General features: G+C 42.6%; 33 non-coding genes across 33 annotated transcripts; all 33 read right to left on the bottom strand.

The window, feature by feature from the left end:
- Nucleotides 1-784: 784 nt before the first annotated feature.
- On the bottom strand, nt 785-856 carry TRNAA-UGC (transfer RNA alanine (anticodon UGC)). The gene has a single exon. It is a non-coding gene; the product is annotated as a tRNA-Ala (tRNA).
- A 621-nt stretch (nt 857-1,477) lies between these two features.
- Nucleotides 1,478-1,549, bottom strand: TRNAA-UGC (transfer RNA alanine (anticodon UGC)). The gene has a single exon. It is a non-coding gene; the product is annotated as a tRNA-Ala (tRNA).
- A 274-nt stretch (nt 1,550-1,823) lies between these two features.
- Nucleotides 1,824-1,895, bottom strand: TRNAA-UGC (transfer RNA alanine (anticodon UGC)). The gene has a single exon. It is a non-coding gene; the product is annotated as a tRNA-Ala (tRNA).
- A 291-nt stretch (nt 1,896-2,186) lies between these two features.
- Nucleotides 2,187-2,258, bottom strand: TRNAA-CGC (transfer RNA alanine (anticodon CGC)). Its single transcript has one exon. It is a non-coding gene; the product is annotated as a tRNA-Ala (tRNA).
- A 619-nt stretch (nt 2,259-2,877) lies between these two features.
- On the bottom strand, nt 2,878-2,949 carry TRNAA-CGC (transfer RNA alanine (anticodon CGC)). The gene has a single exon. It is a non-coding gene; the product is annotated as a tRNA-Ala (tRNA).
- Nucleotides 2,950-3,569: 620 nt separating this feature from the next.
- On the bottom strand, nt 3,570-3,643 carry TRNAA-UGC (transfer RNA alanine (anticodon UGC)). Its single transcript has one exon. It is a non-coding gene; the product is annotated as a tRNA-Ala (tRNA).
- A 273-nt stretch (nt 3,644-3,916) lies between these two features.
- On the bottom strand, nt 3,917-3,988 carry TRNAA-UGC (transfer RNA alanine (anticodon UGC)). The gene has a single exon. It is a non-coding gene; the product is annotated as a tRNA-Ala (tRNA).
- A 274-nt stretch (nt 3,989-4,262) lies between these two features.
- On the bottom strand, nt 4,263-4,334 carry TRNAA-UGC (transfer RNA alanine (anticodon UGC)). The gene has a single exon. It is a non-coding gene; the product is annotated as a tRNA-Ala (tRNA).
- Nucleotides 4,335-4,606: 272 nt separating this feature from the next.
- TRNAA-UGC (transfer RNA alanine (anticodon UGC)) lies at nt 4,607-4,678 on the bottom strand. Its single transcript has one exon. It is a non-coding gene; the product is annotated as a tRNA-Ala (tRNA).
- Nucleotides 4,679-4,952: 274 nt separating this feature from the next.
- On the bottom strand, nt 4,953-5,024 carry TRNAA-UGC (transfer RNA alanine (anticodon UGC)). The gene has a single exon. It is a non-coding gene; the product is annotated as a tRNA-Ala (tRNA).
- A 619-nt stretch (nt 5,025-5,643) lies between these two features.
- Nucleotides 5,644-5,715, bottom strand: TRNAA-UGC (transfer RNA alanine (anticodon UGC)). Its single transcript has one exon. It is a non-coding gene; the product is annotated as a tRNA-Ala (tRNA).
- A 965-nt stretch (nt 5,716-6,680) lies between these two features.
- TRNAA-CGC (transfer RNA alanine (anticodon CGC)) lies at nt 6,681-6,752 on the bottom strand. The gene has a single exon. It is a non-coding gene; the product is annotated as a tRNA-Ala (tRNA).
- Nucleotides 6,753-7,372: 620 nt separating this feature from the next.
- On the bottom strand, nt 7,373-7,446 carry TRNAA-UGC (transfer RNA alanine (anticodon UGC)). Its single transcript has one exon. It is a non-coding gene; the product is annotated as a tRNA-Ala (tRNA).
- Nucleotides 7,447-7,719: 273 nt separating this feature from the next.
- On the bottom strand, nt 7,720-7,791 carry TRNAA-UGC (transfer RNA alanine (anticodon UGC)). The gene has a single exon. It is a non-coding gene; the product is annotated as a tRNA-Ala (tRNA).
- A 274-nt stretch (nt 7,792-8,065) lies between these two features.
- On the bottom strand, nt 8,066-8,137 carry TRNAA-UGC (transfer RNA alanine (anticodon UGC)). Its single transcript has one exon. It is a non-coding gene; the product is annotated as a tRNA-Ala (tRNA).
- A 272-nt stretch (nt 8,138-8,409) lies between these two features.
- On the bottom strand, nt 8,410-8,481 carry TRNAA-UGC (transfer RNA alanine (anticodon UGC)). The gene has a single exon. It is a non-coding gene; the product is annotated as a tRNA-Ala (tRNA).
- Nucleotides 8,482-8,755: 274 nt separating this feature from the next.
- TRNAA-UGC (transfer RNA alanine (anticodon UGC)) lies at nt 8,756-8,827 on the bottom strand. The gene has a single exon. It is a non-coding gene; the product is annotated as a tRNA-Ala (tRNA).
- A 619-nt stretch (nt 8,828-9,446) lies between these two features.
- Nucleotides 9,447-9,518, bottom strand: TRNAA-UGC (transfer RNA alanine (anticodon UGC)). The gene has a single exon. It is a non-coding gene; the product is annotated as a tRNA-Ala (tRNA).
- A 1,313-nt stretch (nt 9,519-10,831) lies between these two features.
- Nucleotides 10,832-10,903, bottom strand: TRNAA-UGC (transfer RNA alanine (anticodon UGC)). The gene has a single exon. It is a non-coding gene; the product is annotated as a tRNA-Ala (tRNA).
- A 639-nt stretch (nt 10,904-11,542) lies between these two features.
- TRNAA-CGC (transfer RNA alanine (anticodon CGC)) lies at nt 11,543-11,614 on the bottom strand. Its single transcript has one exon. It is a non-coding gene; the product is annotated as a tRNA-Ala (tRNA).
- Nucleotides 11,615-12,233: 619 nt separating this feature from the next.
- TRNAA-CGC (transfer RNA alanine (anticodon CGC)) lies at nt 12,234-12,305 on the bottom strand. Its single transcript has one exon. It is a non-coding gene; the product is annotated as a tRNA-Ala (tRNA).
- Nucleotides 12,306-12,925: 620 nt separating this feature from the next.
- Nucleotides 12,926-12,999, bottom strand: TRNAA-UGC (transfer RNA alanine (anticodon UGC)). Its single transcript has one exon. It is a non-coding gene; the product is annotated as a tRNA-Ala (tRNA).
- Nucleotides 13,000-13,271: 272 nt separating this feature from the next.
- On the bottom strand, nt 13,272-13,343 carry TRNAA-UGC (transfer RNA alanine (anticodon UGC)). Its single transcript has one exon. It is a non-coding gene; the product is annotated as a tRNA-Ala (tRNA).
- Nucleotides 13,344-13,615: 272 nt separating this feature from the next.
- On the bottom strand, nt 13,616-13,687 carry TRNAA-UGC (transfer RNA alanine (anticodon UGC)). Its single transcript has one exon. It is a non-coding gene; the product is annotated as a tRNA-Ala (tRNA).
- Nucleotides 13,688-15,344: 1,657 nt separating this feature from the next.
- On the bottom strand, nt 15,345-15,416 carry TRNAA-CGC (transfer RNA alanine (anticodon CGC)). The gene has a single exon. It is a non-coding gene; the product is annotated as a tRNA-Ala (tRNA).
- A 274-nt stretch (nt 15,417-15,690) lies between these two features.
- On the bottom strand, nt 15,691-15,762 carry TRNAA-CGC (transfer RNA alanine (anticodon CGC)). The gene has a single exon. It is a non-coding gene; the product is annotated as a tRNA-Ala (tRNA).
- A 967-nt stretch (nt 15,763-16,729) lies between these two features.
- Nucleotides 16,730-16,801, bottom strand: TRNAA-UGC (transfer RNA alanine (anticodon UGC)). Its single transcript has one exon. It is a non-coding gene; the product is annotated as a tRNA-Ala (tRNA).
- Nucleotides 16,802-17,076: 275 nt separating this feature from the next.
- Nucleotides 17,077-17,148, bottom strand: TRNAA-UGC (transfer RNA alanine (anticodon UGC)). The gene has a single exon. It is a non-coding gene; the product is annotated as a tRNA-Ala (tRNA).
- A 1,655-nt stretch (nt 17,149-18,803) lies between these two features.
- Nucleotides 18,804-18,875, bottom strand: TRNAA-UGC (transfer RNA alanine (anticodon UGC)). The gene has a single exon. It is a non-coding gene; the product is annotated as a tRNA-Ala (tRNA).
- Nucleotides 18,876-19,150: 275 nt separating this feature from the next.
- On the bottom strand, nt 19,151-19,222 carry TRNAA-UGC (transfer RNA alanine (anticodon UGC)). The gene has a single exon. It is a non-coding gene; the product is annotated as a tRNA-Ala (tRNA).
- Nucleotides 19,223-19,496: 274 nt separating this feature from the next.
- TRNAA-CGC (transfer RNA alanine (anticodon CGC)) lies at nt 19,497-19,568 on the bottom strand. Its single transcript has one exon. It is a non-coding gene; the product is annotated as a tRNA-Ala (tRNA).
- Nucleotides 19,569-20,187: 619 nt separating this feature from the next.
- Nucleotides 20,188-20,259, bottom strand: TRNAA-UGC (transfer RNA alanine (anticodon UGC)). Its single transcript has one exon. It is a non-coding gene; the product is annotated as a tRNA-Ala (tRNA).
- A 275-nt stretch (nt 20,260-20,534) lies between these two features.
- TRNAA-UGC (transfer RNA alanine (anticodon UGC)) lies at nt 20,535-20,606 on the bottom strand. Its single transcript has one exon. It is a non-coding gene; the product is annotated as a tRNA-Ala (tRNA).
- Between the last annotated feature and the right edge of the window lie 476 nt (nt 20,607-21,082).

Raw genomic sequence — 21,082 nt, 5'->3', positions numbered from 1 at the left:
ATGTATTTCATGATATGCGCACCGGTAACTCGTGTTGCCGTAGTATTACAACAGGCAATAAAAAAAGTTACCGCTAAAGTCGAGAGCGCTTTGGAGGTGCCGGGGATTGTACCCGGAATTTCTCACATGCGAAACGAGCGCTCTACCACTGAGCTACACCCCTGTTACATCTGGAGCACTCATTAACGAGTTTCTTGGTGCTCATCAGCTTGTTCTAACAATAAAATAATCGATTAGTTGAAATAAACAAAATCAACTCGTCATTGCTGCCTGATACAGTTTTTTTCATCATTGAGGAAAGCCGCTTATCTCTATAGTCAAAGAAAATGGCAGCGCTGTTCGATGAAATGTATTTCATGATATGCACACCGGTAACTCGTGGTGCCGTAGTATTACAACAGGCAATAAAAAAGATACCGCTAAAGTCGAGAGCGCTTTCGAGGTTTTGGGGCCTGAACCCGGGACAACTCACATGCGAAGCGAGCGCTCTACCACTGAGCTACACCCCTGTTACATCTGGAGCACTCATTAACGAGTTTCTTGGTGCTCATCAGCTTGTTCTAACAATAAAATAATCGATTAGTTGAAATAAACAAAATCGTCTCGTCATTGCTGCCTGATACAGTTTTTTTCATCATTGAGGAAAGCCGCTTATCTCTATAGTCAAAGAAAATGGCAGCGCTGTTCGATGAAATGTATTTAATGATATGCGTACCGGTGACTCGTGGTGCCGTAGTATTACAACAGGCATTAAAAAAAGATCCCGCTAATGTCGAGAGCGCTTCGGAGGTGCCGGGGATTCAACCCGGGACTTCTCACATGCAAAGCGAGCGCTCTACCACTGAGCTACACCCCCTTTAAATCTGGAGCACTCATTAACGAGTTTCTTGGTGCTCATCAGCTTGTTAAAACAATAAAATAATCAATTAGTTGAAGTAAACAAAATCGTCTCGTCATTGCTGCCTGATACAGTTTTTTTCATCATTGAGGAAAGCCGCTTATCTCTATAGTCAAAGAAAATGGCATCGCTGTTCGATGAAATGTATTTCATGATATGCGCACCGGTTACTCGTGGTGCCGTAGTATTACAACAGGCAATAAAAAAAGATACCGCTAAAGTCGAGAGCGCTTTCGAGGTGCCGGGGTCTGAATCCGGGACTACTCACATGCAAAGCGAGAACTCTACCACTGAGCTACACCCCCTTTACATCTGGAGCACTCATTAACGAGTTTCTTGGTGCTCATCAGCTTGTTCTAACAATAAAATAATTCAATAGTTGAAATAAACAAAATAGTCTCGTCATTGCTGCCTGATACAGTTTTTTCATCATTGAGAAAAGCCGCTTATCTCTATAGTCAAAGAAAATGGCAGCGCTGTTCGATGAAATGTATTTAATGATATGCGTACCGGTGACTCGTGGTGCCGTAGTATTACAACAGGCAATAAAAAAAGATCCCGCTAATGTCGAGAGCGCTTCGGAGGTGCCGGGGATTCAACCCGGGACTTCTCACATGCAAAGCGAGCGCTCTACCACTGAGCTACACCCCCTTTAAATCTGGAGCACTCATTAACGAGTTTCTTGGTGCTCATCAGCTTGTTAAAACAATAAAATAATCAATTAGTTGAAGTAAACAAAATCGTCTCGTCATTGCTGCCTGATACAGTTTTTTCATCATTGAGAAAAGCTGCATATCTCTATAGTCAAAGAAAATGGCAGCGCTGTTCGATGAAATGTATTTCATGATATGCGCACCGGTAACTCGTGGTGCCGTAGTATTACAACAGGCAATGAAAAAAGATACCGCTAAAGTCGAGAGTGCTTTGGAGGTGCCGGGGATTGAACCCGGGAATTCTCACATGCAAAGCGAGCGCTCTACCACTGAGCTACACCCCCGTTACATTTGGAGCACTTATTAACGAGTTTCTTGGTGCTCATCAGCTTGTTCAAACAATAAGATAATCAATTAGTTGCAATAAACAAAATCATCTCGTCATTCTGCCTGATACAGTTTTTTCATCATTGAGGAAAGCTGCATATTTCTATAGTCAAAGAAAATGGCAGCGCTGTTCGATGAAATGTATTTAATGATATGCGCACCGGTAACTCGTGGTGCCGTAGTATTACAACAGGCAATAAGAAAAGATACCGCAATAAAAAAAGTTACCGCTAAAGTCGAGAGCGCTTTGGAGGTGCCGGGGATTGAACCCGGGATTTCTCACATGCGAAGCGAGCGCTCTACCACTGAGCTACACCCCTGTTACATCTGGAGCACTCATTAACGAGTTTCTTGGTGCTCATCAGCTTGTTCAAACAATAAAATAATCAATTAGTTGAAATAAACAAAATCGTCTCGTCATTGCTGCCTGATACAGTTTTTTTCATCATTGAGGAAAGCCGCTTATCTCTATAGTCAAAGAAAATGGCAGCGCTGTTCGATGAAATGTATTTCATGATATGCACACCGGTAACTCGTGGTGCCGTAGTATTACAACAGGCAATAAAAAAGATACCGCTAAAGTCGAGAGCGCTTTCGAGGTTTTGGGGTCTGAACCCAGGACTACTCACATGCAAAGTGAGCGCTCTACCACTGAGCTACACCCCTGTTACATCTGGAGCACTCATTACCGAGTTTCTTGGTGCTCATCAACTTGTTCTAACAATAAAATAATTCAATAGTTGAAATAAACAAAATGATCTCGTCATTGCTGCCTGATACAGTTTTTTCATCATTGAGAAAAGCCGCTTATCTCTATAGTCAAAGAAAATGGCAGCGCTGTTCGATGAAATGTATTTCATGATATGCACACCGGTAACTCGTGGTGCCGTAGTATTACAACAGGCAATAAAAAAGATACCGCTAAAGTCGAGAGCGCTTTCGAGGTGCCGGGGATTGAACCCGGGATTTCTCACAAGCGAAGCGAGCGCTCTACCACTGAGCTACACCCCTGTTACATCTGGAGCACTCATTAACGAGTTTCTTGGTGCTCATCAGCTTGTTCTAACAATAAAATAATCGATTAGTTGAAATAAACAAAATCGTCTCGTCATTGCTGCCTGATACAGTTTTTTTCATCATTGAGGAAAGCCGCTTATCTCTATAGTCAAAGAAAATGGCAGCGCTGTTCGATGAAATGTATTTCATGATATGCGCACCGGTAACTCGTGGTGCCGTAGTATTACAACAGGCAATAAAAAAGATACCGCTAAAGTCGAGAGCGCTTTCGAGGTGCCGGGGTCTGAAACCGGGACTACTCACATGCAAAGCGAGCGCTCTACCACTGAGCTACACCCCTGTTACATCTGGAGCACTCATTAACGAGTTTCTTGGTGCTCATCAGCTTGTTCTAACAATAAAATAATTCAATAGTTGAAATAAACAAAATCATCTCGTCATTGCTGCCTGATACAGTTTTTTTCGTCATTGAGGAAAGCCGCTTATCTCTATTGTCAAAGAAAATGGCAGCGCTGTTCGATGAAATGTATTTCATGATATGCGCACCGGTAACTCGTGTTGCCGTAGTATTGCAACAGGCAATAAAAAAGATACCGCTAAAGTCGAGAGCGCTCTGCAGGTGCCGGGGATTGAACCCGGGACTTCTCACATGCAAAGCGAGCGCTCTACCACTGAGCTACACCCCTGTTACATCTGGAGCACTCATTAACGAGTTTCTTGGTGCTCATCAGCTTGTTTTAACAATAAAATTATTCAATAGTTGAAATAAACAAAATCATCTCGTCATTGCTGCCTGATACAGTTTTTTTTCATCATTGAGAAAAGTCGCTTATCTCTACTGTCAAAGAAAATGGCAGCGCTGTTCGATGAAATGTATTTCATGATATGCGCACCGGTAACTCGTGGTGCCGTAGTATTGCAACAGGCAATAAAAAAGATACCGCTAAAGTCGAGAGTGCTTTGGAGGAGCCGGGGATTGAACCCGCGACTTCTCACATGCAAAGCGAGCGCTCTACCACTGAGCTACACCCCCGTTACATCTGAAGCACTCATTAACGAGTTTCTTGGTGCTCATCAGCTTGTTCTAACTATAAAATAATTCAATAGTTGAAATAAACAAAATCATCTCGTCATTGCTGCCTGATACAGTGTTTTCATCATTGAGAAAAGCTGCATATCTTTATAGTCAAAGAAAATGGCAGCGCTGTTCGATGAAATGTATTTCATGATATGCGCACCCGTAACTCGTGTTGCCGTAGTATTACAACAGGCAATAAAAAAAGTTACCGCTAAAGTCGAGAGCGCTTTGGAGGTGCCGGGGATTGAACCCGAGACTTCTCACATGCAAAGCGAGCACTCTACCACTGAGCTACACCCCCGTTACATCTGGAGCACTCATTAACGAGTTTCTTGGTGCTCATCAGCTTGTTCTTACTATAAAATAATTCAATAGTTGAAATAAACAAAATCATCTCGTCATTGCTGCCTGATACAGTTTTTTCATCATTGAGAAAAGCTGCATATCTCTATAGTCAAAGAAAATGGCAGCGCTGTTCGATGAAATGTATTTCATGATATGCGCACCGGTAACTCGTGTTGCCGTAGTATTACAACAGGCAATAAAAAAAGATCGCTAAAGTCGAGAGCGCTTTGGAGGTGCCGGGGATTGAACCCGAGACTTCTCACATGCAAAGCGAGCACTCTACCACTGAGCTACACCCCCGTTACATCTGGAGCACTCATTAACGAGTTTCTTGGTGCTCATCAGCTTGTTCTAACTATAAAATAATTCAATAGTTGAAATAAACAAAATCATCTCGTCATTGCTGCCTGATACAGTTTTTTCATCATTGAGAAAAGCCGCTTATTGCTATAGTCAAAGAAAATAGCAGCGCTGTTCGATGAAATGTATTTCATGATATGCGCACCGGTAACTCGTGGTGCCGTAGTATTACAACAGGCAATGAAAAAAGATACCGCTAAAGTCGATAGTGCTTTGGAGGTGCCGGGGATTGAACCCGGGAATTCTCACATGCAAAGCGAGCGCTCTACCACTGAGCTACACCCCCGTTACATTTGGAGCACTTATTAACGAGTTTCTTGGTGCTCATCAGCTTGTTCAAACAATAAGATAATCAATTAGTTGCAATAAACAAAATCCTCTCGTCATTCTGCCTGATACAGTTTTTTCATCATTGAGGAAAGCTGCATATTTCTATAGTCAAAGAAAATGGCAGCGCTGTTCGATGAAATGTATTTAATGATAAGCGCACCGGTAACTCGTGGTGCCGTAGTATTACAACAGGCAATAAAAAAAGATACCGCTAAAGTCGAGAGCGCTTTCGAGGTGCCGGGGTCTGAATCCGGGACTACTCACATGCAAAGCGAGAACTCTACCACTGAGCTACACCCCCTTTACATCTGGAGCACTCATTAACGTGTTTCTTGGTGCTCATCAGCTTGTTCTAACAATAAAATAATTCAATAGTTGAAATAAACAAAATAGTCTCGTCATTGCTGCCTGATACAGTTTTTTCATCATTGAGAAAAGCCGCTTATCTCTATAGTCAAAGAAAATGGCAGCGCTGTTCGATGAAATGTATTTAATGATATGCGTACCGGTGACTTGTGGTGCCGTAGTATTACAACAGGCAATAAAAAAAGATCCCGCTAATGTCGAGAGCGCTTCGGAGGTGCCGGGGATTCAACCCGGGACTTCTCACATGCAAAGCGAGCGCTCTACCACTGAGCTACACCCCCTTTAAATCTGGAGCACTCATTAACGAGTTTCTTGGTGCTCATCAGCTTGTTAAAACAATAAAATAATCAATTAGTTGAAGTAAACAAAATCGTCTCGTCATTGCTGCCTGATACAGTTTTTTCATCATTGAGAAAAGCTGCATATCTCTATAGTCAAAGAAAATGGCAGCGCTGTTCGATGAAATGTATTTGTTGATATGCGCACCGGTAACTCGTGTTGCCGTAGTATTACAACAGGCAATAAAAAAAGTTACCGCTTAAGTCGAGAGCGCTTTGGAGGTGCCGGGGATTGTACCCGGAATTTCTCACATGCGAAGCGAGCGCTCTACCACTGAGCTACACCCCTGTTACATCTGGAGCACTCATTAACGAGTTTCTTGGTGCTCATCAGCTTGTTCAAACAATAAAATAATCAATTAGTTGAAATAAACAAAATCGTCTCGTCATTGCTGCCTGATACAGTTTTTTTCATCATTGAGGAAAGCCGCTTATCTCTATAGTCAAAGAAAATGGCAGCGCTGTTCGATGAAATGTATTTCATGATATGCACACCGGTAACTCGTGGTGCCGTAGTATTACAACAGGCAATAAAAAAGATACCGCTAAAGTCGAGAGCGCTTTCGAGGTTTTGGGGTCTGAACCCAGGACTACTCACATGCAAAGTGAGCGCTCTACCACTGAGCTACACCCCTGTTACATCTGGAGCACTCATTACCGAGTTTCTTGGTGCTCATCAACTTGTTCTAACAATAAAATAATTCAATAGTTGAAATAAACAAAATCATCTCGTCATTGCTGCCTGATACAGTTTTTTCATCATTGAGAAAAGCCGCTTATCTCTATAGTCAAAGAAAATGGCAGCGCTGTTCGATGAAATGTATTTCATGATATGCACACCGGTAACTCGTGGTGCCGTAGTATTACAACAGGCAATAAAAAAGATACCGCTAAAGTCGAGAGCGCTTTCGAGGTGCCGGGGATTGAACCCGGGATTTCTCACAAGCGAAGCGAGCGCTCTACCACTGAGCTACACCCCTGTTACATCTGGAGCACTCATTAACGAGTTTCTTGGTGCTCATCAGCTTGTTCTAACAATAAAATAATCGATTAGTTGAAATAAACAAAATCGTCTCGTCATTGCTGCCTGATACAGTTTTTTTCATCATTGAGGAAAGCCGCTTATCTCTATAGTCAAAGAAAATGGCAGCGCTGTTCGATGAAATGTATTTCATGATATGCGCACCGGTAACTCGTGGTGCCGTAGTATTACAACAGGCAATAAAAAAGATACCGCTAAAGTCGAGAGCGCTTTCGAGGTGCCGGGGTCTGAAACCGGGACTACTCACATGCAAAGCGAGCGCTCTACCACTGAGCTACACCCCTGTTACATCTGGAGCACTCATTAACGAGTTTCTTGGTGCTCATCAGCTTGTTCTAACAATAAAATAATTCAATAGTTGAAATAAACAAAATCATCTCGTCATTGCTGCCTGATACAGTTTTTTTCGTCATTGAGGAAAGCCGCTTATCTCTATTGTCAAAGAAAATGGCAGCGCTGTTCGATGAAATGTATTTCATGATATGCGCACCGGTAACTCGTGTTGCCGTAGTATTGCAACAGGCAATAAAAAAGATACCGCTAAAGTCGAGAGCGCTCTGCAGGTGCCGGGGATTGAACCCGGGACTTCTCACATGCAAAGCGAGCGCTCTACCACTGAGCTACACCCCTGTTACATCTGGAGCACTCATTAACGAGTTTCTTGGTGCTCATCAGCTTGTTTTAACAATAAAATTATTCAATAGTTGAAATAAACAAAATCATCTCGTCATTGCTGCCTGATACAGTTTTTTTTCATCATTGAGAAAAGTCGCTTATCTCTACTGTCAAAGAAAATGGCAGCGCTGTTCGATGAAATGTATTTCATGATATGCGCACCGGTAACTCGTGGTGCCGTAGTATTGCAACAGGCAATAAAAAAGATACCGCTAAAGTCGAGAGTGCTTTGGAGGAGCCGGGGATTGAACCCGCGACTTCTCACATGCAAAGCGAGCGCTCTACCACTGAGCTACACCCCCGTTACATCTGAAGCACTCATTAACGAGTTTCTTGGTGCTCATCAGCTTGTTCTAACTATAAAATAATTCAATAGTTGAAATAAACAAAATCATCTCGTCATTGCTGCCTGATACAGTGTTTTCATCATTGAGAAAAGCTGCATATCTTTATAGTCAAAGAAAATGGCAGCGCTGTTCGATGAAATGTATTTCATGATATGCGCACCCGTAACTCGTGTTGCCGTAGTATTACAACAGGCAATAAAAAAAGTTACCGCTAAAGTCGAGAGCGCTTTGGAGGTGCCGGGGATTGAACCCGAGACTTCTCACATGCAAAGCGAGCACTCTACCACTGAGCTACACCCCCGTTACATCTGGAGCACTCATTAACGAGTTTCTTGGTGCTCATCAGCTTGTTCTTACTATAAAATAATTCAATAGTTGAAATAAACAAAATCATCTCGTCATTGCTGCCTGATACAGTTTTTTCATCATTGAGAAAAGCTGCATATCTCTATAGTCAAAGAAAATGGCAGCGCTGTTCGATGAAATGTATTTCATGATATGCGCACCGGTAACTCGTGTTGCCGTAGTATTACAACAGGCAATAAAAAAAGATCGCTAAAGTCGAGAGCGCTTTGGAGGTGCCGGGGATTGAACCCGAGACTTCTCACATGCAAAGCGAGCACTCTACCACTGAGCTACACCCCCGTTACATCTGGAGCACTCATTAACGAGTTTCTTGGTGCTCATCAGCTTGTTCTAACTATAAAATAATTCAATAGTTGAAATAAACAAAATCATCTCGTCATTGCTGCCTGATACAGTTTTTTCATCATTGAGAAAAGCCGCTTATTGCTATAGTCAAAGAAAATAGCAGCGCTGTTCGATGAAATGTATTTCATGATATGCGCACCGGTAACTCGTGGTGCCGTAGTATTACAACAGGCAATGAAAAAAGATACCGCTAAAGTCGATAGTGCTTTGGAGGTGCCGGGGATTGAACCCGGGAATTCTCACATGCAAAGCGAGCGCTCTACCACTGAGCTACACCCCCGTTACATTTGGAGCACTTATTAACGAGTTTCTTGGTGCTCATCAGCTTGTTCAAACAATAAGATAATCAATTAGTTGCAATAAACAAAATCATCTCGTCATTCTGCCTGATACAGTTTTTTCATCATTGAGGAAAGCTGCATATTTCTATAGTCAAAGAAAATGGCAGCGCTGTTCGATGAAATGTATTTAATGATATGCGCACCGGTAACTCGTGGTGCCGTAGTATTACAACAGGCAATAAAAAAAGATACCGCTAAAGTCGAGAGCGCTTTCGAGGTGCCGGGGTCTGAATCCGGGACTACTCACATGCAAAGCGAGAACTCTACCACTGAGCTACACCCCCTTTACATCTGGAGCACTCATTAACGTGTTTCTTGGTGCTCATCAGCTTGTTCTAACAATAAAATAATTCAATAGTTGAAATAAACAAAATAGTCTCGTCATTGCTGCCTGATACAGTTTTTTCATCATTGAGAAAAGCCGCTTATCTCTATAGTCAAAGAAAATGGCAGCGCTGTTCGATGAAATGTATTTAATGATATGCGTACCGGTGACTTGTGGTGCCGTAGTATTACAACAGGCAATAAAAAAAGATCCCGCTAATGTCGAGAGCGCTTCGGAGGTGCCGGGGATTCAACCCGGGACTTCTCACATGCAAAGCGAGCGCTCTACCACTGAGCTACACCCCCTTTAAATCTGGAGCACTCATTAACGAGTTTCTTGGTGCTCATCAGCTTGTTAAAACAATAAAATAATCAATTAGTTGAAGTAAACAAAATCGTCTCGTCATTGCTGCCTGATACAGTTTTTTCATCATTGAGAAAAGCTGCATATCTCTATAGTCAAAGAAAATGGCAGCGCTGTTCGATGAAATGTATTTGTTGATATGCGCACCGGTAACTCGTGTTGCCGTAGTATTACAACAGGCAATAAAAAAAGTTACCGCTTAAGTCGAGAGCGCTTTGGAGGTGCCGGGGATTGTACCCGGAATTTCTCACATGCGAAGCGAGCGCTCTACCACTGAGCTACACCCCTGTTACATCTGGAGCACTCATTAACGAGTTTCTTGGTGCTCATCAGCTTGTTCTAACAATAAAATAATCGATTAGTTGAAATAAACAAAATCGTCTCGTCATTGCTGCCTGATACAGTTTTTTTCATCATTGAGGAAAGCCGCTTATCTCTATAGTCAAAGAAAATGGCAGCGCTGTTCGATGAAATGTATTTCATGATATGCACATCGGTAACTCGTGGTGCCGTAGTATTACAACAGGCAATAAAAAAGATACCGCTAAAGTCGAGAGCGCTTCCGAGGTTTTGGGGTCTGAACCCGGGATTTATCACATGCGAAGCAAGCGCTCTACCACTGAGCTACACCCCTGTTACATCTGGAGCACTCATTAACGAGTTTCTTGGTGCTCATCAGCTTGTTCTAACAATAAAATAATTCAATAGTTGAAATAAACAAAATCAACTCGTCATTGCTGCCTGATACAGTTTTTTTCATCATTGAGGAAAGCCGCTTATCTCTATAGTCAAAGAAAATGGCAGCGCTGTTCGATGAAATGTATTTCATGATATGCACACCGGTAACTCGTGGTGCCGTAGTATTACAACAGGCAATAAAAAAGATACCGCTAAAGTCGAGAGCGCTTTCGAGGTTTTGGGGTCTGAACCCGGGACAACTCACATGCGAAGCGAGCGCTCTACCACTGAGCTACACCCCTGTTACATCTGGAGCACTCATTAACGAGTTTCTTGGTGCTCATCAGCTTGTTCTAACAATAAAATAATCGATTAGTTGAAATAAACAAAATCGTCTCGTCATTGCTGCCTGATACAGTTTTTTTCATCATTGAGGAAAGCCGCTTATCTCTATAGTCAAAGAAAATGGCAGCGCTGTTCGATGAAATGTATTTAATGATATGCGTACCGGTGACTCGTGGTGCCGTAGTATTACAACAGGCATTAAAAAAAGATCCCGCTAATGTCGAGAGCGCTTCGGAGGTGCCGGGGATTCAACCCGGGACTTCTCACATGCAAAGCGAGCGCTCTACCACTGAGCTACACCCCCTTTAAATCTGGAGCACTCATTAACGAGTTTCTTGGTGCTCATCAGCTTGTTAAAACAATAAAATAATCAATTAGTTGAAGTAAACAAAATCGTCTCGTCATTGCTGCCTGATACAGTTTTTTTCATCATTGAGGAAAGCCGCTTATCTCTATAGTCAAAGAAAATGGCATCGCTGTTCGATGAAATGTATTTCATGATATGCGCACCGGTAACTCGTGGTGCCGTAGTATTACAACAGGCAATAAAAAAAGATACCGCTAAAGTCGAGAGCGCTTTCGAGGTGCCGGGGTCTGAATCCGGGACTACTCACATGCAAAGCGAGAACTCTACCACTGAGCTACACCCCCTTTACATCTGGAGCACTCATTAACGAGTTTCTTGGTGCTCATCAGCTTGTTCTAACAATAAAATAATTCAATAGTTGAAATAAACAAAATAGTCTCGTCATTGCTGCCTGATACAGTTTTTTCATCATTGAGAAAAGCCGCTTATCTCTATAGTCAAAGAAAATGGCAGCGCTGTTCGATGAAATGTATTTAATGATATGCGTACCGGTGACTCGTGGTGCCGTAGTATTACAACAGGCAATAAAAAAAGATACCGCAATAAAAAAAGTTACCGCTAAAGTCGAGAGCGCTTTGGAGGTGCCGGGGATTGAACCCGGGATTTCTCACATGCGAAGCGAGCGCTCTACCACTGAGCTACACCCCTGTTACATCTGGAGCACTCATTAACGAGTTTCTTGGTGCTCATCAGCTTGTTCAAACAATAAAATAATCAATTAGTTGAAATAAACAAAATCGTCTCGTCATTGCTGCCTGATACAGTTTTTTTCATCATTGAGGAAAGCCGCTTATCTCTATAGTCAAAGAAAATGGCAGCGCTGTTCGATGAAATGTATTTCATGATATGCACATCGGTAACTCGTGGTGCCGTAGTATTACAACAGGCAATAAAAAAGATACCGCTAAAGTCGAGAGCGCTTTCGAGGTTTTGGGGTCTGAACCCAGGACTACTCACATGCAAAGCGAGCGCTCTACCACTGAGCTACACCCCTGTTACATCTGGAGCACTCATTACCGAGTTTCTTGGTGCTCATCAGCTTGTTCTAACAATAAAATAATTCAATAGTTGAAATAAACAAAATCATCTCGTCATTGCTGCCTGATACAGTTTTTTCATCATTGAGAAAAGCCGCTTATCTCTATAGTCAAAGAAAATGGCAGCGCTGTTCGATGAAATGTATTTCATGATATGCACACCGGTAACTCGTGGTGCCGTAGTATTACAACAGGCAATATAAAAGATACCGCTAAAGTCGAGAGCGCTTTCGAGGTGCCGGGGATTGAACCCGGGATTTCTCACAAGCGAAGCGAGCGCTCTACCACTGAGCTACACCCCTGTTACATCTGGAGCACTCATTAACGAGTTTCTTGGTGCTCATCAGCTTGTTCTAACAATAAAATAATCGATTAGTTGAAATAAACAAAATCGTCTCGTCATTGCTGCCTGATACAGTTTTTTTCATCATTGAGGAAAGCCGCTTATCTCTATAGTCAAAGAAAATGGCAGCGCTGTTCGATGAAATGTATTTCATGATATGCGCACCGGTAACTCGTGGTGCCGTAGTATTACAACAGGCAATAAAAAAGATACCGCTAAAGTCGAGAGCGCTTTCGAGGTGCCGGGGTCTGAAACCGGGACTACTCACATGCAAAGCGAGCGCTCTACCACTGAGCTACACCCCTGTTACATCTGGAGCACTCATTAACGAGTTTCTTGGTGCTCATCAGCTTGTTCTAACAATAAAATAATTCAATAGTTGAAATAAACAAAATCATCTCGTCATTGCTGCCTGATACAGTTTTTTTCGTCATTGAGGAAAGCCGCTTATCTCTATTGTCAAAGAAAATGGCAGCGCTGTTCGATGAAATGTATTTCATGATATGCGCACCGGTAACTCGTGTTGCCGTAGTATTGCAACAGGCAATAAAAGAGATACCGCTATAGTCGAGAGCGCTCTGCAGGTGCCGGGGATTGAACCCGGGACTTCTCACATGCAAAGCGAGCGCTCTACCACTGAGCTACACCCCTGTTACATCTGGAGCACTCATTAACGAGTTTCTTGGTGCTCATCAGCTTGTTTTAACAATAAAATAATCAATTAGTTGAAATAAACAAAATCGTCTCGTCATTGCTGCCTGATACAGTTTTTTTCATCATTGAGGAAAGCCGCTTATCTCTACTGTCAAAGAAAATGGCAGCGCTGTTCGATGAAATGTATTTCATGATATGCGCACCGGTAACTCGTGGTGCCGTAGTATTGCAACAGGCAATAAAAAAGATACCGCTAAAGTCGAGAGTGCTTTGGAGGAGCCGGGGATTGAACCCGCGACTTCTCACATGCAAAGCGAGCGCTCTACCACTGAGCTACACCCCCGTTACATCTGAAGCACTCATTAACGAGTTTCTTGGTGCTCATCAGCTTGTTCTAACTATAAAATAATTCAATAGTTGAAATAAACAAAATCATCTCGTCATTGCTGCCTGATACAGTGTTTTCATCATTGAGAAAAGCTGCATATCTTTATAGTCAAAGAAAATGGCAGCGCTGTTCGATGAAATGTATTTCATGATATGCGCACCCGTAACTCGTGTTGCCGTAGTATTACAACAGGCAATAAAAAAAGATCGCTAAAGTCGAGAGCGCTTTGGAGGTGCCGGGGATTGAACCCGAGACTTCTCACATGCAAAGCGAGCACTCTACCACTGAGCTACACCCCCGTTACATCTGGAGCACTCATTAACGAGTTTCTTGGTGCTCATCAGCTTGTTCTAACTATAAAATAATTCAATAGTTGAAATAAACAAAATCATCTCGTCATTGCTGCCTGATACAGTTTTTTCATCATTGAGAAAAGCTGCATATCTCTATAGTCAAAGAAAATGGCAGCGCTGTTCGATGAAATGTATGTCATGATATGCGCACCGGTAACTCGTGTTGCCGTAGTATTACAACAGGCAATAAAAAAGTTTCCGCTAAAGTCGAGAGCGCTTTGGAGGTGCCGGGGTCTGAACCCGGGACTACTCACATGCAAAGCGAGCGCTCTACCACTTAGCTACACCCCTGTTACATCTGCAGCACTCATTAACGAGTTTCTTGGTGCTCATCAGCTTGTTCTAACAATAAAATAATTCAATGGTTGAAATAAACAAATTCATCTCGTCATTGCTGCCTCATACAGTTTTTTTCATCATTGAGGAAAGCCGCTTATCTCTATAGTCAAAGAAAATGGCAGCGCTGTTCGATGAAATGTATTTCATGATATGCGCACCGGTAACTCGTGGTGCCGTAGTATTACAACAGGCAATAAAAAAGATACCGCTAAAGTCGAGAGCGCTTTCGAGGTGCCGGGGATTGAACCCGGGATTTATCACATGCGAAGCGAGCGCTCTACCACTGAGCTACACCCCTGTTACATCTGGAGCACTCATTAACGAGTTTCTTTGTGCTCATCAGCTTGTTCTAACAATAAAATAATCGATTAGTTGAAATAAACAAAATCGTCTCGTCATTGCTGCCTGATACAGTTTTTTCATCATTGAGAAAAGCTGCATATCTCTATAGTCAAAGAAAATGGCAGCGCTGTTCGATGAAATGTATGTCATGATATGCGCACCGGTAACTCGTGTTGCCGTAGTATTACAACAGGCAATAAAAAAAGTTGCCGCTAAAGTCGAGAGCGCTTTGGAGGTGCCGGGGTCTGAACCCGGGACTACTCACATGCAAAGCGAGCGCTCTACCACTTAGCTACACCCCTGTTACATCTGCAGCACTCATTAACGAGTTTCTTGGTGCTCATCAGCTTGTTCTAACAATAAAATAATTCAATAGTTGAAATAAACAAAATCATCTCGTCATTGCTGCCTCATACAGTTTTTTTCATCATTGAGGAAAGCCGCTTATCTCTATAGTCAAAGAAAATGGCAGCGCTGTTCGATGAAATGTATTTCATGATATGCACACCGGTAACTCGTGGTGCCGTAGTATTACAACAGGCAATAAAAAAGATACCGCTAAAGTCGAGAGCGCTTTCGAGGTTTTGGGGTCTGAACCCGGGACAACTCACATGCGAAGCGAGCGCTCTACCACTGAGCTACACCCCTGTTACATCTGGAGCACTCATTAACGAGTTTCTTGGTGCTCATCAGCTTGTTCTAACAATAAAATAATCGATTAGTTGAAATAAACAAAATCGTCTCGTCATTGCTGCCTGATACAGTTTTTTTCATCATTGAGGAAAGCCGCTTATCTCTATAGTCAAAGAAAATGGCAGCGCTGTTCGATGAAATGTATTTCATGATATGCGCACCGGTAACTCGTGGTGCCGTAGTATTACAACAGGCAATAAAAAAGATACCGCTAAAGTCGAGAGCGCTTTCGAGGTGCCGGGGATTGAACCCGGGATTTCTCACGTGCGAAGCGAGCGCTCTACCACTGAGCTACACCCCTGTTACATCTGGAGCACTCATTAACGAGTTTCTTGGTGCTCATCAGCTTGTTCTAACAATAAAATAATCGATTAGTTGAAATAAACAAAATCGTCTCGTCATTGCTGCCTGATACAGTTTTTTTCATCATTGAGGAAAGCCGCTTATCTCTATAGTCAAAGAAAATGGCAGCGCTGTTCGATGAAATGTATTTCATGATATGCGCACCGGTAACTCGTGGTGCCGTAGTATTATAACAGGCAATAAAAAAGATACCGCTAAAGTCGAGAGCGCTTTCGAGGTGCCGGGGATTGAACCCGGGATTTCTCACGTGCGAAGCGAGCGCTCTACCACTGAGCTACACCCCTGTTACATCTGGAGCACTCATTAACGAGTTTCTTGGTGCTCATCAGCTTGTTCTAACAATAAAATAATTCAATAGTTGAAATAAACAAAATCATCTCGTCATTGCTGCCTGATACAGTTTTTTCATCATTGAGAAAAGCCGCTTATCTCTATAGTCAAAGAAAATGGCAGCGCTGTTCGATGAAATGTATTTCATGATATGCGTACCGGTGACTCGTGGTGCCGTAGTATTACAACAGGCAATAAAAAAAGATACCGCTAAAGTCGAGAGTGCTTTGACGGTGCCGGGGTCTGAACCCGGGACTACTCACATGCAAAGAGAGCGCTCTACCACTGAGCTACACCCCTGTTACATCTGGAGCACTCATTAACGAGTTTCTTGGTGCTCATCAGCTTGTTCTAACAATAAAATAATTCAATAGTTGAAATAAACAAAATCATCTCGTCATTGCTGCCTGATACAGTTTTTTCATCATTGAGAAAAGCCGCTTATCTCTATAGTCAAAGAAAATGGCAGCGCTGTTCGATGAAATGTATTTCATGATATGCGTACCGGTGACTCGTGGTGCCGTAGTATTACAACAGGCAATAAAAAAAGATACCGCTAAAGTCGAGAGCGCTTTCGAGGTGCCGGGGTCTGAACCCGGGACTACTCACATGCAAAGAGAGCGCTCTACCACTGAGCTACACCCCTGTTACATCTGGGGCACTAATTAACGAGTTTCTTTGTACTCATCAGCTTGTTCAAACAATAAAATAATCAATTAGTTGAAATAAACAAAATTGTCTCGTCATTGCTGCCTGATAAAGTTTTTTTCATCATTGAGGAAAGCCGCTTATCTCTATAGTCAAAGAAAATGGCAGCGCTGTTCGATGAAATGTATTTCATGATATGCGTACCGGTGACTCGTGTTGCCGTAGTATTACAACAGGCAATAAAAAAAGATCCCGCTAATGTCGAGAGCGCTTTGGAGGTGCCGGGGATTCAACCCGGGACTTCTCACATGCAAAGCGAGCGCTCTACCACTGAGCTACACCCCCTTTACATCTGGAGCACTCATTAACGAGCTTCTTGGTGCTCATCAGCTTGTTAAAACAATAAAATAATCAATTAGTTGAAATAAACAAAATCGTCTCGTCATTGCTGCCTGATACAGTTTTTTTCATCATTGAGGAAAGCCGCTTATCTCTATAGTCAAAGAAAATGGCAGCGCTGTTCGATGAAATGTATTTCATGATATGCGCACCGGTAACTCGTGGTGCCGTAGTATTACAACAGGCAATAAAAAAAGATACCGCTAAAGTCGAGAACGCTTTGGAGGTGCCGGAGATTGAACCCGAGACTTCTCACATGCAAAGCGAGCACTCTACCACTGAGCTACACCCCCGTTACATCTGGAGCACTCATTAACGAGTTTCTTGGTGCTCATCAGTTTGTTCTAACAATAAAATAATTCAATAGTTGAAATAAACAAAATGTCTCGTCATTGCTGCCTGATACAGTTTTTTCATCATTGAGAAAAGCTGCATATTTCTATAGTCAAAGAAAATGGCAGCGCTGTTCGATGAAATGTATTTCATGATATGCGCATCGGTAACTCGTGGTGCCGTAGTATTACAACAGGCAATAAAAAAAGATACCGCTAAAGTCGAGAGCGCTTTCGACGTGCCGGGGTCTTATCCCGGGACTACTCACATGCAAAGCGAGTGCTCTACTACTGAGCTACACCCCCGTTACATCTGGAGCACTCATTAACGAGTTTCTTGGTGCTCAACAGCTTCTCCTAACAATAAAATAATTCAATAGTTGAAATAAACAAAATCATCTCGTCATTGCTGCCTGATACAGTTTTTTCATCATTGAGGAAAGCCGCTTATCTCTATAGTCAAAGAAAATGGCAGCGCTGTTCGATGAAATGTATTTCATGATATGCGCACCGGTAACTCGTGGTGCCGTAGTATTACAGCAGGCAATCAAAAAGATACCGCTAAAGTCGAGAGCGCTTTGCAGGTGCCGGAGATTGAACCCGGGACTTCTCACATGCAAAGCGAGCGCTCTACCACTCAGCTACACCCCTGTTACATATGGAGCACTCATTAACGAGTTTCTATGCGCTCATCAGCTTGTTCTAACAATAAAATAATTCAATAGTTGAAATAAACAAAATGTCTCGTCATTGCTGCCTGATACAGTTTTTTCATCATTGAGGAAAGCTGCATATTTCTATAGTCAAAGAAATTGGCAGCGCTTTTCGATGAAATGTATTTCATGATATGCGCATCGGTAACTCGTGGTGCCGTAGTATTACAACAGGCAATAAAAAAAGATACCGCTAAAGTCGAGAGCGCTTTCGAGGTGCCGGGGTCTGATCCCGGGACTACTCACATGCAAAGCGAGCGCTCTACTACTGAGCTACACCCCCGTTACATCTGGAGCACTCATTAACGAGTTTCTTGGTGCTCAACAGCTTCTCCTAACAATAAAATAATTCAATAGTTGAAATAAACAAAATCATCTCGTCATTGCTGCCTGATACAGTTTTTTCATCATTGAGGAAAGCCGCTTATCTCTATAGTCAAAGAAAATGGCAGCGCTGTTCGATGAAATGTATTTCATGATATGCGCACCGGTAACTCGTGGTGCCGTAGTATTACAGCAGGCAATAAAAAATATACCGCTAAAGTCGAGAGCGCTTTGCAGGTGCCGGAGATTGAACCCGGGACTTCTCACATGCAAAGCGAGCGCTCTACCACTCAGCTACACCCCTGTTACATCTGGGGCACTAATTAACGAGTTTCTTGGTACTCATCAGCTTGTTCAAACAATAAAATAATCAATTAGTTGAAATAAACAAAATTGTCTCGTCATTGCTGCCTGATAAAGTTTTTTTCATCATTGAGGAAAGCCGCTTATCTCTATAGTCAAAGAAAATGGCAGCGCTGTTCGATGAAATGTATTTCATGATATGCGTACCGGTGACTCGTGGTGCCGTAGTATTACAACAGGCAATAAAAAAAGATCCCGCTAATGTCGAGAGCGCTTTGGAGGTGCCGGGGATTCAACCCGGGACTTCTCACATGCAAAGCGAGCGCTCTACCACTGAGCTACACCCCCTTTACATCTGGAGCACTCATTAACGAGCTTCTTGGTGCTCATCAGCTTGTTAAAACAATAAAATAATCAATTAGTTGAAATAAACAAAATCGTCTCGTCATTGCTGCCTGATACAGTTTTTTTCATCATTGAGGAAAGCCGCTTATCTCTATAGTCAAAGAAAATGGCAGCGCTGTTCGATGAAATGTATTTGATGATATGCGCACCGGTAACTCGTGGTGCCGTAGTATTACAACAGGCAATAAAAAAAGATACCGCTAAAGTCGAGAGCGCTTTGGAGGTGCCGGAGATTGAACCCGAGACTTCTCACATGCAAAGCGAGCACTCTACCACTGAGCTACACCCCCGTTACATCTGGAGCACTCATTAACGAGTTTCTTGGTCCTCATCAGCTTGTTCTAACAATAAAATAATTCAATAGTTGAAATAAACAAAATCATCTCGCCATTGCTGCCTGATACAGTTTTTTCATCATTGAGAAAAGCTGCATATTTCTATAGTCAAAGAAAATGGCAGCGCTGTTCGATGAAATGTATTTCATGATATGCGCACCGGTAACTCGTGTTGCCGTAGTATTACAACAGGCAATAAAAAAAGTTATCGCTAAAGTCGAGAGTGCTTTGGAGGTGCCGGGGATTGAACCCGGGATTTCTGACATGCGAAGCGAGCGCTCTACCACTGAGCTACACCCCCGTTACATCTGGAGCACTCATTAACGAGTTTCTTGGTGCTCATCAGCTTGTTCTAACAATAAAATAATTCAATAGTTGAAATAAACAAAATGTCTCGTCATTGCTGCCTGATACAGTTTTTTCATCATTGAGGAAAGCTGCATATTTCTATAGTCAAAGAAATTGGCAGCGCTTTTCGATGAAATGTATTTCATGATATGCGCATCGGTAACTCGTGGTGCCGTAGTATTACAACAGGCAATAAAAAAAGATACCGCTAAAGTCGAGAGCGCTTTCGTGGTGCCGGGGTCTGAACCCGGGAGTACTCACATGCAATGCGAGCGCTCTACCACTGAGCTACACCCCCGTTACATCTGGAGCACTCATTATCGAGTTTCTTGGTGCTCATCAGCTTCTCCTAACAATAAAATCATTCAATAGTTGAAATAAACAAAATATTCTCGTCATTGCTGCCTGATACAGTTTTTTCATCATTGAGAAATGCCGCTTATCTCTATAGTCATAGAAAATGGCAGCGCTGTTCGATGAAATGTATTTCATGATATGCGCACCGGTAACTCGTGGTGCCGTAGTATTACAACAGGCAATAAAAAAAGATCCCGCTAATGTCGAGAGCGCTTTGGAGGTGCCGGGGATTCAACCCGGGACTTCTCACATGCAAAGCGAGCGCTCTACCACTGAGCTACACCCCCTTTACATCTGGAGCACTCATTAACGAGCTTCTTGGTGCTCATCAGCTTGTTAAAACAATAAAATAATCAATTAGTTGAAATAAACAAAATCGTCTCGTCATTGCTGCCTGATACAGTTTTTTTCATCATTGAGGAAAGCCGCTTATCTCTATAGTCAAAGAAAATGGCAGCGCTGTTCGATGAAATGTATTTCATGATATGCGCACCGGTAACTCGTGGTGCCGTAGTATTACAACAGGCAATAAAAAAAGATACCGCTAAAGTCGAGAGCGCTTTGGAGGTGCCGGAGATTGAACCCGAGACTTCTCACATGCAAAGCGAGCACTCTACCACTGAGCTACACCCCCGTTACATCTGGAGCACTCATTAACGAGTTTCTTGGTGCTCATCAGCTTGTTCTAACAATAAAATAATTCAATAGTTGAAATAAACAAAATCATCTCGCCATTGCTGCCTGATACAGTTTTTTCATCATTGAGAAAAGCTGCATATCTCTATAGTCAAAGAAAATGGCAGCGCTGTTCGATGAAATGTATGTCATGATATGCGCACCGGTAACTCGTGTTGCCGTAGTATTACAACAGGCAATAAAAAAAGTTTCCGCTAAAGTCGAGAGCGCTTTGGAGGTGCCGGGGTCTGAACCCGGGACTACTCACATGCAAAGCGAGCGCTCTACCACTTAGCTACACCCCTGTTACATCTGCAGCACTCATTAACGAGTTTCTTGGTGCTCATCAGCTTGTTCTAACAATAAAATAATTCAATAGTTGAAATAAACAAAATCATCTCGTCATTGCTGCCTGATACAGTTTTTTTCATCATT

The sequence above is a fragment of the Rhipicephalus microplus genome, chromosome 3 (assembly GCF_043290135.1).
Source record: "Rhipicephalus microplus isolate Deutch F79 chromosome 3, USDA_Rmic, whole genome shotgun sequence".
NCBI lineage: Eukaryota > Metazoa > Arthropoda > Arachnida > Ixodida > Ixodidae > Rhipicephalus > Rhipicephalus microplus.
This window is presented reverse-complemented; position numbering and strand designations above follow the sequence as displayed.